Source organism: Apteryx rowi, unplaced genomic scaffold (genome assembly GCF_003343035.1).
Source record: "Apteryx rowi isolate R43461 unplaced genomic scaffold, aptRow1 scaffold_263, whole genome shotgun sequence".
Lineage (NCBI taxonomy): Eukaryota > Metazoa > Chordata > Aves > Apterygiformes > Apterygidae > Apteryx > Apteryx rowi.
In genome coordinates this window covers 209,789-224,669 of record NW_020449008.1, presented here as the reverse complement: position 1 = coordinate 224,669, position 14,881 = coordinate 209,789, and the positions used below count along the sequence as shown (strand labels likewise).

At 38.5% G+C, this 14,881-nt stretch overlaps 1 protein-coding gene across 8 annotated transcripts in view; it reads left to right on the top strand.

Annotated features, from left to right (window-relative positions):
- The window catches only part of PACSIN2 (protein kinase C and casein kinase substrate in neurons 2), a 72,341-nt gene that overhangs the window by 491 nt on the left and 56,969 nt on the right, over nucleotides 1-14,881 (top strand). For 5 of the 8 annotated variants that reach the window (XM_026067821.1, XM_026067819.1, XM_026067820.1 and 2 more), the window contains exon 2: nucleotides 7,575-7,617. The exons of 1 other annotated variant lie outside the window; for it this stretch is intronic. The gene's annotated coding sequence lies outside the window, so the exon portion shown is untranslated. Of the gene's footprint in view, nucleotides 1-3,170; nucleotides 3,187-5,877; nucleotides 5,979-7,574; nucleotides 7,618-14,881 lie in introns of those variants that run through there. 2 more of the 8 variants (XM_026067812.1, XM_026067814.1) reach the window with 2 other exon arrangements.

Below are 14,881 nucleotides of genomic sequence, written 5' to 3'. Positions count from 1 at the left end.
GCCCGCGCGCCTCGCGGCGGGGAAGGTGAAGCTCTCCTTGCGCGGCGCCTGGCGGAGCAGGGCAGGGCTGGGGCTTGCGGGCGATGACGACACCGGCTGGGGAGGCTCAGTTTCTGTAGGAGGGAAGAGCTCGCTGCTCGGGAAAGTTTGGTGACCTACTCGGTGGTGGTGGTGACGACTGCTTTTTTTGGGAGGGGGGGAGACCTAAAATTGAGTGAGTGGGATTTCCTCCTGCCTTTCAAATCCCGTGGGCCTACATGATGGCAGGAATGCTGACTTCGAGGGAGGGGCCTTTCTGCGAGGGAAAGTGCGGTTTTAAACGGCTTGCTGTCTCCTGAGTACTAGCAGTGACACAGATAGGCCAGGCTGCTTGGTCTTGCCATCTCCTTCTCTCTTGAATGTCCCTTTTTTTTTTTTTGGCTGGTGGAAAGAATCGCCCCTTCTCACAAAGTGAAACATCTGTGTGGGAAACAGAAGTCACTCTATGTGGATTGAGGCTACCTGGTTAGAGAAAGACTGGGTATCTACAGTGTCTGTGTGGCCTGCTGTATCCATCTTTCCCCATTGCTTGGCTCTTTCTGCTTAAAATGACTCAGGAGCTGATAGGCTCAGTCTTTCGAGGTTTTGTCCATTTGCTTTAGCAATGAGGGAGACCAGAAAGCTGCTAGTGGCCTTCACTGTCCTTTTTTAAACTGTGTGTTTGAAAACTAAGTGTGATCTTGCAGTTTTAAATGTTCAGTTGGTAGCCCATTTTTCTGACTAAAACTATGAATTAGCTAGGATAATTTGAAACAAGTACACGCTTGCTTGCATCCCCTGTAATTATTTTAGTAAGCTTTATCATCTGTTCACAACCCAAACTGTGGTGAAAAATGAACCTCAGGATGTGTTAGACACTTCTATCTTCCTCTGTTGTGCCTCATGACCTCACAACAGTCTACTTGAAAGATTGTCAGTGTGACAGTTTTCTCTCGCTATGGGAGGACCCTATCCCTTCTGTTACTTTGAATTTAATTTCAGAGTTTGTTCAGCCTCTTTTTGAAGATAGGGCTATTGAGCTCACAACTTTGAAAAGGTGAAAGCATTGGCAGTGTATGATTACAGTACACATAGTGAAGATTCTGGCTCAATGCAACAAAAAGAAGGTCATTCTCTTATGACTGTTGTAAGACCAGTATAAAAACACCCCTTCATTCCCTTGGGGGCGGGAGGAGAAGGTCTTGTATTTCTGCTTAAAGATGAGAGGTAAAATTAAGGCAGTTTGACTGTGTTTTAGACAAAACTTCTTAATTATTTTTATGAATAGGAAGGTCACTCACACTGAGGGATAATGTGCTTGTTGTTTCATACCTGTATGTGTCTGAAATTATTTATTGTCAAACTTGCAATTTGCCTTCAAAGATAATAGTGTTATGTTCTACCAATTATGACTGAATCAGCTTAAATGGTAACGTGTATTAGCACACAGGGCAYGTCTAATTAGCACAATGCAGCATCATTTTAGTGATCTCTGATCATTCAACACCACAGCTAAGGAATGGAAAGCAAGAGAGGTGTGCAAGTGTTACCTTGTCCTCTGTATTATTAACACTAGCATGGCTATTCAGTGTACCAGTGCTTCCAAGCTTGTGTAGTTACATAGTTTAAAGAAAGATGTATAGCATAAATATAGTTAGTAATGAAATAGCTTATTAATGTGTAGATAGACAAAACTGTTTTGTAGTGACTTTTTTGCTAAATTTTTTCTTTTGTTTTGAAGAGGGTGTATAGCAGTAGTTAATATTGAGCTGACAAATGAGATGGCATTCGTGATTTGTAGCCTTTCTTTCTCTAGAACTGAGTGAACTACTGTCTTAAAGATCACAGAATCACAGAATGGTTGAGGTTGGAAGGGACCTCTGGAGATCATCTAGTCCAACCCCCCTGCTCAAGCAGGGTCACCTAGAGCATGTTGCACAGGATCGCATCCAGGCGGGTTTTGAAAATCTCCAGAGAAGGAGACTCCACAACCTCTCTGGGCAACCTGTTCCAGTGCTCTGTCACCCTCACAGTGAAAAAGTATTTCCTCATGTTCAGATGGAAGCGTCTGTGTTTCAGTTTGTGCCCGTTGCCTCGCGTCCTGTTTCTGGGCACCACTGAAAAGAGTCTGGCTCCATCCYCTYGACACCCTCCCTTCAGATATTTGTACACGTTAATAAGATCCCCCCTCAGCCTTCTCTTCTCTAGGCTAAAAAGGCCCAGCTCTCTCAGTCTTTCCTCATAAGAGAGATGCTCCAGTCCCCTAATCATCTCTGTAGCCCTTTGCTGGACTTGCTCCAGTAGTGCCACATCTGTCTTGTACTGGGGAGCCCAGAACTGGACACAGGACTCCAGATGTGGCCTCGCCAGGGCTGAGTAGAGGGGGAGAATCACCTCCCACCACCTGCTGGCAACACTCTTCCTGATGCACCCCAGGAGACCATTGGCCTTCTTGGCCACAAGGGCACATTGCTGCCTCATGCTTAACTTGGTGTCCCCCCGCACTCCCAGCTCCTTCTCCGCAGAGCTGCTTTCCAGCAGGTCGACCCCCAACCTGTACTGGTGCATGGGGTTGTTCCTCCCTCGGTGCAGGACCCTGCAATTGCCTTTGCTGAACTTCAGGAGGTTCCTCTCCGCCCACCTCTCCAGCCTGTCCAGGTCTCTCTGAATGGCAGCACAGCCCTCTGGGGTATCTGCCACTCCTCCCAGTTTTGTATCGTCAGCAAACTTGCTGAGGGTGCACTCTGTCCCTTCATCCAGGTCATTGATGAAGAAGCTGAACAAGACTGGACCCAGGACTGACCCCTGGGGGACACCACTAGCTAACTAGACTCTGCACCGCTGATCACAACCCTCTGAGCTCTGCCATTCAGCCAGTTCTCAATCCACCTCACTGTCCACTCATCTAGCCCACACTTCCTGAGCTTGTCTATGAGGATGTTATGGGAGACAGTGTCAAAAGCCTTGCTGAAGTCAAGGTAGACAACATCCACTGCTCTCCCCTCATCTACCCAGCCAGTCATTCCATCATAGAAGGCTATCAGATTGGTTAAGCGTGATTTCCCCTTGGTGAATCCATGCTGACTACTCCCGATCACCTTCTTTTCCTCCACGTGCTTGGAGATGGCCTCCAGGATGAGCTGCTTCATCACCTTTTGAGGGATGCAGGTGAGGCTGACTGGCCTGTAGTTCCCTGGGTCCTCCTTCTTGCCGTTTTTGAAGACTGGAGTGACATTGGCTTTTTTCCAGTCTTCAGGCATCTCTCCTGTTCTCCATGACCTTTCRAAGATGATGGAGAGTGTCTTAGCAATGACATCCGCCAGCTCCCTCAGCACTCGTGGGTGCATCCCATCGGGGCCCATGGATTTGTGGGTGTCAAGTTTGCCTAAATGATCTCTAACCCGAAGATGTCCTTATGGCAATTCTGTGCTTCCTCAGTTGTGGTTAACATAAGCCTAAATGTCAGTGTGACTTAAAATGGTAGTCTGTAAACCCAGAAGTCTCGCATTCTGTCTCTTATAGCAGTGCCAATGGTTAAAAGTGCTTACAGGCACTGCTACTCAAGAAGTAAGTGTGCTTGTATGAGTCCATAGGAGTAATATAAATTGGCTAAAAAGGTAGCTTTCTGCTCCTGAGATGGTATGCACTTTTCTAAATGTAGACTTAATTACTTAAATGTAAGGACTTTCTAAAAGTCCTTAAAAAGTTGCATTTTATTCTCCTACGGTGAGCCAGAAGAATGGAAGGTGAAGATTTGAATTTCCTTTTTTTTTTTTCCATGGATGTGTTCAAACACACCTATAAACTAATATATTGTCAGTACCATTTTAGATGCATTGTTGGTTCTTGGGATCTCTGCTTTTTCTTAGAAATTCTAAGATTAGTTAATTATCGATTGCTTGAAACTTTGAATGATGCCTATATTTAATACTTGAATTGAAGACTAGTCTCTGAGATGAACAATTTTTTTTTTTTTGTGGCATAGAGGTTAATTTGAATTCTGTCTTAATCTAATAAACTTCACAAAGTGGGGTTGTTTCTTTCAACAAAACTGAGTTACTGATTTTTGACTTGACTTAAGGTAATGATGAATTGTTCTGGGAACATGAGAAGGAAGAAAGCAGGAAATAACAGTGATGTAACTGTACTGAGGTAAACAGAGCTAAATATTCTGAGTCTGTGGTTAGGTGGAATGGTGTATTTAATATGAGTGCTGCCTGGCTAGTTGGCTCACTGAGTGTGAGAAGAACAATCTGAAGTTGATGGTAAAAAAGCTGTTGTGCCCCTGAGAGGGGAAAAGGTTAGCACCCAGTCTATAGTCATAATCAAATTTGTCTCAAGACTTGAAAGTCATTCCTTCATCTGCTATTGTTCAAGGAACCTTGCTTGCTTGGGGCAAGAGAACAGTCAACACTTCTCTGGTGCTGATGTATAATCTGCCTTGATGCACAGTCTTTGGAGTGCGAGTGATTCTGCTTGAGCCACTGTGTGCTGGCATGCAGTGGCCAAATCCTGTGAGTCTTAGTGGACAGGATGTGTCAATATTTGAGAAGGTACCCAGCCCTAATTAGTAAATGGGGATAGAGTTAGCACGGATATTGTGAGTAACACTGCACAGTAATGAGCTCTGAAGCTAAAAGAAAATGCCTCTGAGACTTTGAGTGGTGTGATTTGGTTCAGCTTTTTATAATATGCAAATATTTAAAAACTGTCTTGGCTTACACAACATGTTGTAAATATTTTGACAGTATTGGTAACCTGTATCTTGCAGTGGTGGTTTTGGGGCCAATGTCTGTTATTAACCCCCTCYTGCTTATGTAGGACTCTGTTCTAAACTAAGAATTCCAAAGCATCTACAGCCCAAAAACCTTAAATGAGATTCTTTGTCTTTCATCATATACTCTGGACCACTGAATAATAAGCTGCATTACAATATAATTTCAAAAATGGAGAGGATGAGAGCGGTGTATCAGATCATTATTAAACATTTGTTTTGACAAAGGTTTCCTGAAACTAAAAAAGCTCTTTTCTTTTATGTGGTCTTTTGACACAAACTTAGTAATGCAGAATAAAAATAGATACCCTGAGAATGGGGTGCCACRTTTCCAGTTTTTAAGTGATGCGGTGAACTCAAAGGAGTTCACATTTGTGTCTTAAATATCTTTCTTCTCACAGCCATTGTGATTTATGTACTTGCAAACTCCTGGCTTTTGATTATAAAGTAGTGGGTTGTTTACTAATACTAAAACCAGATGAATGCGATGGTCCTGTAACCTTCACTGTGAAGTGTCTTTTTGCAGAAGAGTAATATTCTTTGTATCTCATTATTATGTCTTTGTACATGAGTAGTACAAGTAGTACTCATAAATCTGTGGGGGGGTTTTTTTGGTATGATGGTAAATGTGTCTTTCCCACATATCAGACTGATGCATTGCCATTTGATGATTGTAACAACAAAAGATATGTATTGACTGGGCTCTTAAAAGGTCTAACAGGGTTCTTTGATAACTAGCATCTCATCCTCTGCTTTCTGAACGTAGCCAGAGCTTCTGTCTTCCAAAAACAACTGTCAGTTTGCACAGACCTTAATTAGCATAGAAATGGTAGGTGAATATTGAAGTAAGAATTTTATTTGTTCTCAATAGCAAATGCCTAGCCATAGTTTATTACTCTTTTAAGCTAGTGCTCTCTTCTTCTGAGTTTATAAATAAAATAAAGGGGGGAGCAGATATCCTTGACGTGTTAATTTTAAAGGGGGAAATGTGAAGTATAGATTTCAATAAATCATCTGGCCTGAGTCACAGGACAAGCAGACGTCTTTTTGATTTGACTTATGCCTCTGGTCCTCTTCCTTAATAGACGTTTTCTTGGCAAATTGACAAATATCTGAATCACTGCTGAATGGAATAACRCTTCTTTTCTGTTAAGAGAAATGATAAATCTACAACAAACAGGTACAGGTATGTTAAAGCAACTCTTCATTTTTAATGGGACCACATGATTATACAGTATCAAATCAACTTAGTCTTGCTGGTTTTCTCAGTCCTTGAATTTTTTTAAAGCAATTTTTTTCCAAAGTCTTAAGGTTCTCTCTGCATCCCCTTAAGAGTTACAGACAAAAGCTTCAAAACTTTTAGTTGTTTACCTGAAGTAATCTAAACTGGTCAATGTACAGTCACACTTTGCTTGAACACAAACAGCTTGGATAAGCTTTAGGGTGAACATAATTGAATGGACTTCCTAAGTTCTTGCTGTGTTGAGTTGTCCGTTCCATTTCAAAATATGAGCACTCTGTTTTAGCTGCGAGAACTGAAAMTGGATTACCATTTCCCTTAAATAAGTTTTCTTTAACCTTTGTGTATTAGGAGATTCATAAAATTCATATTAAGATTGCTGTCATTCAGATGCAAATACAGTGAGAAATAAAGAAATCAAGCAGTTAGCTGTTTCTCTTTCRAGCACTTAAATTTCATAGAAACTCCTATGCCTGCAGGTGRGAATATTACTGTATCTTTGGTATCTGTATTGGCCCACTGTTATGATAGGCCACTGGTGTTTTCATTAGTTTACACTAAATTGRGTATATTTTACTGCCATCCTGTTATTTTAAGTGTGTATAACCTGCTTCCTTTTTCCATGGTATAATTTATTTTTGTGTGTGTGTGTATAGTTGGGTGGGTTTTGTTTGTTTCTAGTTTCCCAGACTGCTTTCCACTAGCAGGTCTTTTGCTCTAGTGAACTTTCAGGGCCATTCTTGCCTTGAGCTGAGTTTTTCTTTTTAAAAGCTAATTTAATTGGAGCAACCAACCTATATGTATTAGCTGATCACAGTTTATCACCTCTGATTCATAAGTACCAATTTCCAAAGGAAACTGTCATACTGTCCTAGCAAACTGAGTCCTAAATGGACAGACAAGCATGTTCTGTACCGTTACTGGATCACTGATGGCCTAAGAATGAATTTGATGGCAGCTCTAAGAGCTTTCCAATGTAGCGCTTTCCCGTTAAAGTTGATGTTCTCTACTTCAAACTGTGCCTGTTCTTACTATCTTCAATAAAAAAATGTTTTCAGTGTTAATTTCAAGCTCAAAGGAAAAAAATATATGTATCTCTTCTGCAGGTATAGTCTCTGAGTCACTTCAGAGATACTACTACATCTGAGCAGAAATATGCTTCAGTAGTCTGTTACTAATATTTACTTTCTAGTAAGTGTGCAACTGGAGTCAGAAGTAGGATATTTCCAGAATGTGGGAGCAAAATACCTTAAATCTTGAAGGACAGAGTTATTTTCGAGTGCATCTCAATGGGAAGGTGGCATCTATATCAATAAAAGGAGACTCTTACGTTGTAGGTTAGACTGCAAAGGTAGTCATCCAAAAAAAGTGCAGGTTATTCTCTCAGAAACAATAAAAATTAAATCCGGTTTTAAGTTATGGTAGTTGTAGCTGATACTAGCTAAACTGGCTATATCACTTATAATGAAGTTACCCCTTTTGGTGTCATAGATGCTAAAGATATGACAAGGATTTCTTTTGTTTGTTTGTTTGTTTTTTAAGGTGCTGTGAGAAAAGGTCTGCTCTTACGTGATCTGCAGGATAGGTAAACATGTTTGCAAATTTGGAATGAATTCCCTATTTTGCTGTGTTTCCTCCTTGTCATCTTCTCTTGTATTTTATTTTATATCCTCAGGAGCATGTCTCAGAGATAGTTAAAACTATTAGGCGCTTTTTATCTGTGGAGCACACATTAACATTCTGTAGAAATATGAAGAGATAATTTCACATAAACAGTTTTTAACTGTTACTGCTCTTAAAATTTTTAAAGCAATAGTTTCATCATTCAGTTAGTAATAGTACACAACACAAATACAAAAGAATTATTGATAGATTTTAATCCAGGAAGGAACCATTTGTAATCATCTGGTCTGAGCTGAAAAAGACAAGCCACGGGACTTCTGTGAATTAATGCCTACTAGAATTTGAGAAATAGCTACAAAACAAGCTCCCCTTTTAGGAAGTAGAAAGAATTTAGAATCCACCCCAACCCTGTTAATTGTCCAAGTGACTGACTAGTCCTGCTGTCTGAAACAGGATACCCTCTCTGATTGTATAATACAGATAATATATCCTTCTAGCTGCCTACCCAATAGCACCTTGTATATACCCTAGAACTGCATGAGCATGTTTAACTGAGTATTCCTCTCAACTTAAGAATTCTTCTTCAAACTTGCTGCTTAAAATAGTGGGTCATCTTWATGAAACAGAAAAGTTAAACTTTGTCTTGGTACAGCCCAGTATGAATTACAAATGAATTTTGTTAGCTTGTGCTCATTTCAGCAAGCAATTCAAATAGCATTTGCAATGATTCTCTTTTATTTACTACTTCCTCAGCCTTTTTCTTAAATTGCTTGTGCAGCAGATAGTCGTGAATCTTGGTCTTTTTCAAGGTTACTGATGATAATGTTAAATAGCTCAGCAGCGTCTCACCAGATACATATCTGCTTCATAATATTTCTTGATTCTGTATTTTGAGAGTTTAAAATAATGTAATGTCAGACTGAACTTGTATCATTCTGTCTTTTAATCTGAATATTTTGTGATGGCAAGTTGAATGCCGTGCTGAAACATATTTAATCAGCATTGTCATTATCATTAAAAATGGTGACCTTATGAAAACAGGATGCCATTAAGAAGTTGTTTGTATTGATTTTTCTCTTTAATTATATAACTACTTTTGTTATTATTAGCTTGTTATCCTTGTTAAGTGATTGCTTATATTGTGCCATCTTAGTTGAAAACTTTAGTTGATTTATTTTTAGTAAATGATGTAATTCTGTCCCTTTTAAAATACTGATGTGACTTTTTTTTTTCCCCTTTCTCGTCTTCTGGAACTTCTGTATTATTTCAGAACCTTAAAAAGGTTCTGAAGGTTCAGAACTCCTAAAAGTTAATGTTGATGGTATACAGAGCCTCCCAATTGGTATTTTAAAATTATTGAACAAGAGTATAGTTTGATCATGCTGTGATTGTTCAGACTCCTAAGTCCTTTTGATTTCTGGTTTGAGGGGAAAAATGTTTCACTGTGAAACGACCAAATTCTTGTGCCTCTTAAATATGTCATCACTCATGGATCTTCTGTTGCTATGTTAAATTGTTGATGTATCAATAATAATAGCATTGCTGTTAAGGTTGTTATAACAAGGACAATAAAGGAGCTTTAAATATATTCAGCTCTACCACTAGAACTTCTGTGGACTTCTTGCTTCCTTTCATCAGTTTGTCATTCCTAGCTTCTGTTACATTCATTATCATGAACTTTCACTCTTTTCCAGTTCACATATAACTATATCTGTAGTTACTCTGTTTTTTTTTCTAATTGTGGTTTTGGGACAGCTATTAAAGTCTTGCATGATTTCAAGTTAATATTACTTTCAGATTGCCGATTTGTTTCAGTTGATGCTAGAGACACACTGAGTCAACTCATGACTTGTGTACACTAATCTCTCTTTTACTTCTATTATCCATTCTTTTCTGAGATGGAGTAGGCATGAAATTCCTTTGTATTGGATGCAGTGTGTCCTTTTAGTTAGGACATTGTCATCTATAATGTTTGTAAAAATTCCATGCAAATTTCAGAACTGACAAAATGAAACATTCAGTGTATGTGATGGGGACCAAAGTGCCCCACAATAATGCAGCATTCTCTGCATTACAGCTTGCTGCTGAAGGAGCTGATTGTTCTGTGTTCGTTAGTGTGCTTTAGTGGTCTGCGGTAGATGCCAGTTAGTACCTATCCAGTGCATGAGCTATTGGAACACTGACATTTCACAGAACATTTACTTTAAAGCTGTTAATTCAAACAAGTAACGGCTATTTTTACGGAAGCGTTACAACTCCTTCCTTGACCACTTAATCCTCTAGCTAGGTTATAACCATTTACTAACTCTTCAGTCATGTGACTCACGCAACCAGATTTCAGTGATATTAACTGGGCTTGATTTATGTCCCCAAATGCACAAATTTAATTTTTCTTGATTACTTGTGTGCCTACTGCTTATGTATAAGCAAAGAAAAGTTTGTTTTACCTCTTTCAGGGTCTTRGACTTTATCAAGATTTTGATTTTTGTTAAATGTGTACTTGCTTATTCCTCTTGTGCTAACATAACATCCTGTAACTAGTTTAACTAGCTCAAACTTGTTGCCACTTCTGCTCACTGTGATAAAGCAATTCAAAACCAACACAAGTCTGTACTGCTACCATAAGGGGAAATCATGTTCTTTCCCTGATCCTCAGCTGTTTCTTCTAGTTACCTGTTCTGTGTTGGCATGATTTATGAGACAGTGCTGTGACCTGAGATGGTTCCCTCGTCCAGCAAGAAACATATTTTTKGGGGGGAGGGGGTTAATTTGCAGCTGGATAAAGCTTAAGCTTAGCACCTGGTTTCATGAATAGAATTGGTGGGTGAGGATGAGTGACTGGGGACGTGGGAGAAGGACAGATCTCTTTGTCAGCAGCACAAATTTTTACCATCATAAAGTGACCATGAAATTGATCAGCCTAGGATTGAGATAAGTGGTGCCGTGAATAATTTCTGTAAAATTAAGTTCTAAATTGAATGCTGGATGTAAAGAAGCTTTAAGTATGTGTGTTTTGTGTGTGTGTTGGGATTTTATTTTTTTTAATAAACCCATGTATGCCGAAGACCAGTCAGGTTGTAATAAAATGTGGAAAAAGAGAAGTCTGTATAAATACAACAGTGTTGCTCATGATTACAGCTGAAGTTGTGCTACATGAGCTGCTGAAATACAACTGAGTAAGATTGAATGCTATTATCTAGAGACTGTACTCTTAAACTTTTTATAGTAAAAGGAATTGAAAATTCACTTAGGCTTATGATTTTTTTATACGTATTTTAAATGCATGATTGAATAGGCAATACATTTAAAATGAACTGGAACTCAAATTTGAAAGTCTGTGTACTGATTTTTTTTCTTGAATGTTTGTTTAAACTGTTTTAATGTGTGAAAACCAGAAGATAGAATTGATATCCTTTTCCAACTTTTGTAAGTTCTAAGTATAAAGAAGCTAAAAGCCTTTACCTTTTGTCTTCTAAAATTTCAATTGCAAGTAAYTTAAGAATATTTATCAGCACTATACATTTATGCAACTTAAATGCTTTGTGTTGAAAAAGTGAATGCTAAATAACTTCTGGAATCTCCTAGCAGGAGATTAAATTTCATCTTTAACATTTTATTGTTAAACCAGCTTTTGAAGAACTAGTTATAAATTCCAACTCAAAATTTAATTTCCAAAATTCAGTCACTTTTCTGAAAAGAACACTTAAAGCGATTTTTAGAAATGTCAGTCTTTTCCTTGCAGGAAAAATCTAGATATACATGAAAACCATGCCAGTTCTCTATGAATTCTTATTTTCTAAACTGGAAAAACTGCTTCCTTGTGTTCTTTTAGCACATTTGTTCTTTCTGCCACAAAAATCAGTGAATTGAGTTAGTGGGATCCTCCTGTTACTCTTGTTTTCTGATATTGCCCAGTCTGTTTTCTTGGCTCTTCTCAGCAAAGTGTTGTTTCACCTAGTTTTTTTATCTTTGCAGAAGGTACACAGATTGGGTAGCAGAGTACATCTTTGCAAGAAAGCAGGCTTGGCAGTATCACAGAACCCCTTGTACTTTTCTTAATTTAACTGGACTTCACACTGGGAGAGGTGAAAGTCCATTTAGTAAATAACATGGAAGTCTTGCCTCTTCACAAGTTAGGACCAAATCCTTTATGTTCCTGAACATGCATGGTATTTGAGAAGATCAAGGGGCAATCCATATAGTTTTAAAGGATATGTAAGTGAACCTTAATTGGTTAGAATTTGGCTAAGAAATCTTCTAGACAAATCAGTGTTCAAGCAGCTTTTTTTTCTCTTTTGGCTTGTAGCATCCCCATCTCAGAGAACAACACAGGCTATTATGTGATTTCTAGTCTGTATAAGTCCTGTGAGTTAAGTGTTGTAAAATCTGTGGTGTGTTTTTTTAATCATTGTTGTCAAGTCAGTAGCAGTTCAAAAACTGGTATGTGTGAATAGATAAAACAAGTATCATACATTAATATTAGATTTATTTTAGAGTTATGTAAGACAAGCTATAGCTTCTTCACTCTAGATTCAAGCAATGTAATAAAATATGAAGTAGGCTCATTTTCTCTGAGGAACCAGTTAGCTGGTTGTGTGTGTGTGTTTTTTAATTCGTTTTTTAACTTACTCTAGAGAAAATAAAGGTGGTACTAAAACTGCAGTTGGAAATCTTAAATATTTTTGTCCTTTCTTGCCCTTGTCCTCTTTCTTGCAAAAGAGGCTAGATAGGAAGCATCTTTGCTTCTCTGTGTTATTGGATGTTGTAGAAACACTCTTTCCTTTGTGCAATCAAAGGCAAATTGTGTTGACTTCAGTGTGTAATGTTTACCAGTTCATTGTTGAAGAAAATTACTAGCTTTGCAATATTAATTTTACCAGGCTTTATTGCCATTTCCAAGAGCTCTTACTCTATGGCAAGGTAATATGGAAACAGTCAAACATGTTTCGATGTTTTAAGTATACATAAAGGCATTTTTATAGTGTGTGACTTTTTTTTTTTGCATGTGCAGCATTTCAGATTTCATATATGTAGATACAATACTACTTTTGAATAATCTTGAAGGCTATGATACTGGTACAGCATTATTTGAACTTCTGAATTGTGAATGATGTTATTAGTTCATCTGCGAAGTTTAAAAAGTTTGTGTTAACTATCTTATTTGGATAGAATACTCCCTGTAATGCAATTTAATAGGTAGGAAAAATACCAAGAAAAACTGTTCTTAAAATCAATTTTTTAAAGAACTGAAGTTCTTACAAACATGCTTCTCCAAAAGTGTTCTGAATTCATCAAGGAAAAATGAATCACACAAATCTTTGAATTTTGTTTCAGTGAACAGTTTGAGACAAATTTGTAATCTTTTTTTCAACACCCCCCCCCCCAACCCTACTTTGGCAAAAATTTTGTGAAACACTTTTTAATGCAATAGCAATTGACTTGGGTAGTATCTAGTCCTGTCAATGGGGAGAAATAAGCCATTTAAAATTCACAGCTAYTGTTAGATTGCTTTGTTATTGTTGTGATGGCTCTTCCAAGTGTGTGGTTGTTCAGGTGTGAGACAATTGGAATGAGGCTTCTCATGGTCTTTTTGAAGAAATGTGAATGAGGTTGTGGTTGACTTCCCCCTGCTCCTCCCTCAAAATATAAATACAGTATTATTAATGCTGTATCCCTTATTTGCCAATTGCCTGGAAGTTCTGAACAGGGAACACTGCTTGTTTCTCATCTCTGTTGAGGGTTAGCTGCTGCCTATCCTGTGCTTTCATATAGAAAATGAGAGTGTATATATATATGAATTTGTTTTTAAAATAGTTACAGTCCTCCAGGGATCTCTTCCATGGTCTTCAAGGCATGGGTCTGTTTCCTAGAATGCATTTGAGCTGTTTTTTGTAGCTAGGAAGTAGAGCTGACTCATGAGAATTATTGGAATGTGCAAAGAGTGGCATATTGCACCTAGGCATTTACATCGGAGTCAGTTTACATGTTTAAATTGGGAGTACTGTGAAAAATCTCAATCTGGCTACGTTATCTGTCCTAGAGGAGAAAGGAATGCAAGTCATGTTTCTTGCATATTTCACCATCACTCAGTTCCAAGAATTTAACTGCTTTATGTAGCTATATATATTAAAAAGAATGCTGGAAAATTAACTATATCAGCTTAAAAAGACACTTTTAAATCTTACTTCCCAGTTGGCTGGCTTCCTTTTTGAGTGTTTTTCTTTTTTAAGACAAATTTCTTAAGGGAGTTGGCATAGGCATATCAAATACATGAAATGAAAAAGGAAAAACATAATTTTTTGTCTAAAGCCAGCTTACTAAAAATTAAATATTGAAGCAAGTGGTGATTTATCTATTTTTAAAATGTATTTTAAAATTCTTGGATTTCATCTGATTTTTTTCTAGAATCTAAAACTTGATACAGAATTACTGGTTATCTGTGTTAAGCTGAATGAACTCAGATAGTAACTTGCATCCAAATCCTGAAATTGAATAATAAATTCTTGGCATACTATGTGATATTGTATCACCCTAACTAGAGTATTAGAAAAGATGAGTTTATCTAAATTCTGAAGACCTCTAAACTTTCAGTGCCCCTGTCTTACAGACAAAAGTTCTGGGTTCTTACTTAAGTATCTTGGACCTTGAGCCAGAAGTTTGTATTTTGTTTGGCTTAAAAGAACTCTTTTTATAGGATTGTGTTCTGATTATTTTGTCAGTGATGTATTAATACGACTCTTACCCCTCCCGGGAAACCTGCATGCTCGATCACCTCTCTGAAATGCCTGTACACCAATGCACGCAGCATGGGGAACAAACAGGAAGAACTAGAGATCTGTGTGCGGTCGCAAGGCCATGATCTCATTGCCATTACAGAGACATGGTAGGATAGCTCGCATGACTGAGTGCTGTCATGGATGGCTACGTGCTTTTTAGGAAAGACAGACCAGGAAAGCAAGGTGGAGGAGTTGCTCTTTAGGTGAGAGAGCAACTGGAATGTATCGAGCTCTGCCTAGGGGTGGCTGAAGAGCGAGTCGAGAGCTTATGGGGAAGGATTAAAGGGCAGGCTAGCATGGGGGACACTGTTGTGGGTGTTTACTACAGGCCACCTGATCAGGAAGAGGAAGTGGCAGAGGCCTTCTACAGGCAGCTGGAAGTAGCCTCACGATCCCAGGCCCTGGTTCTCATGGGGGACTTCAACCACCCCGATATCTGCTGGAAAGACA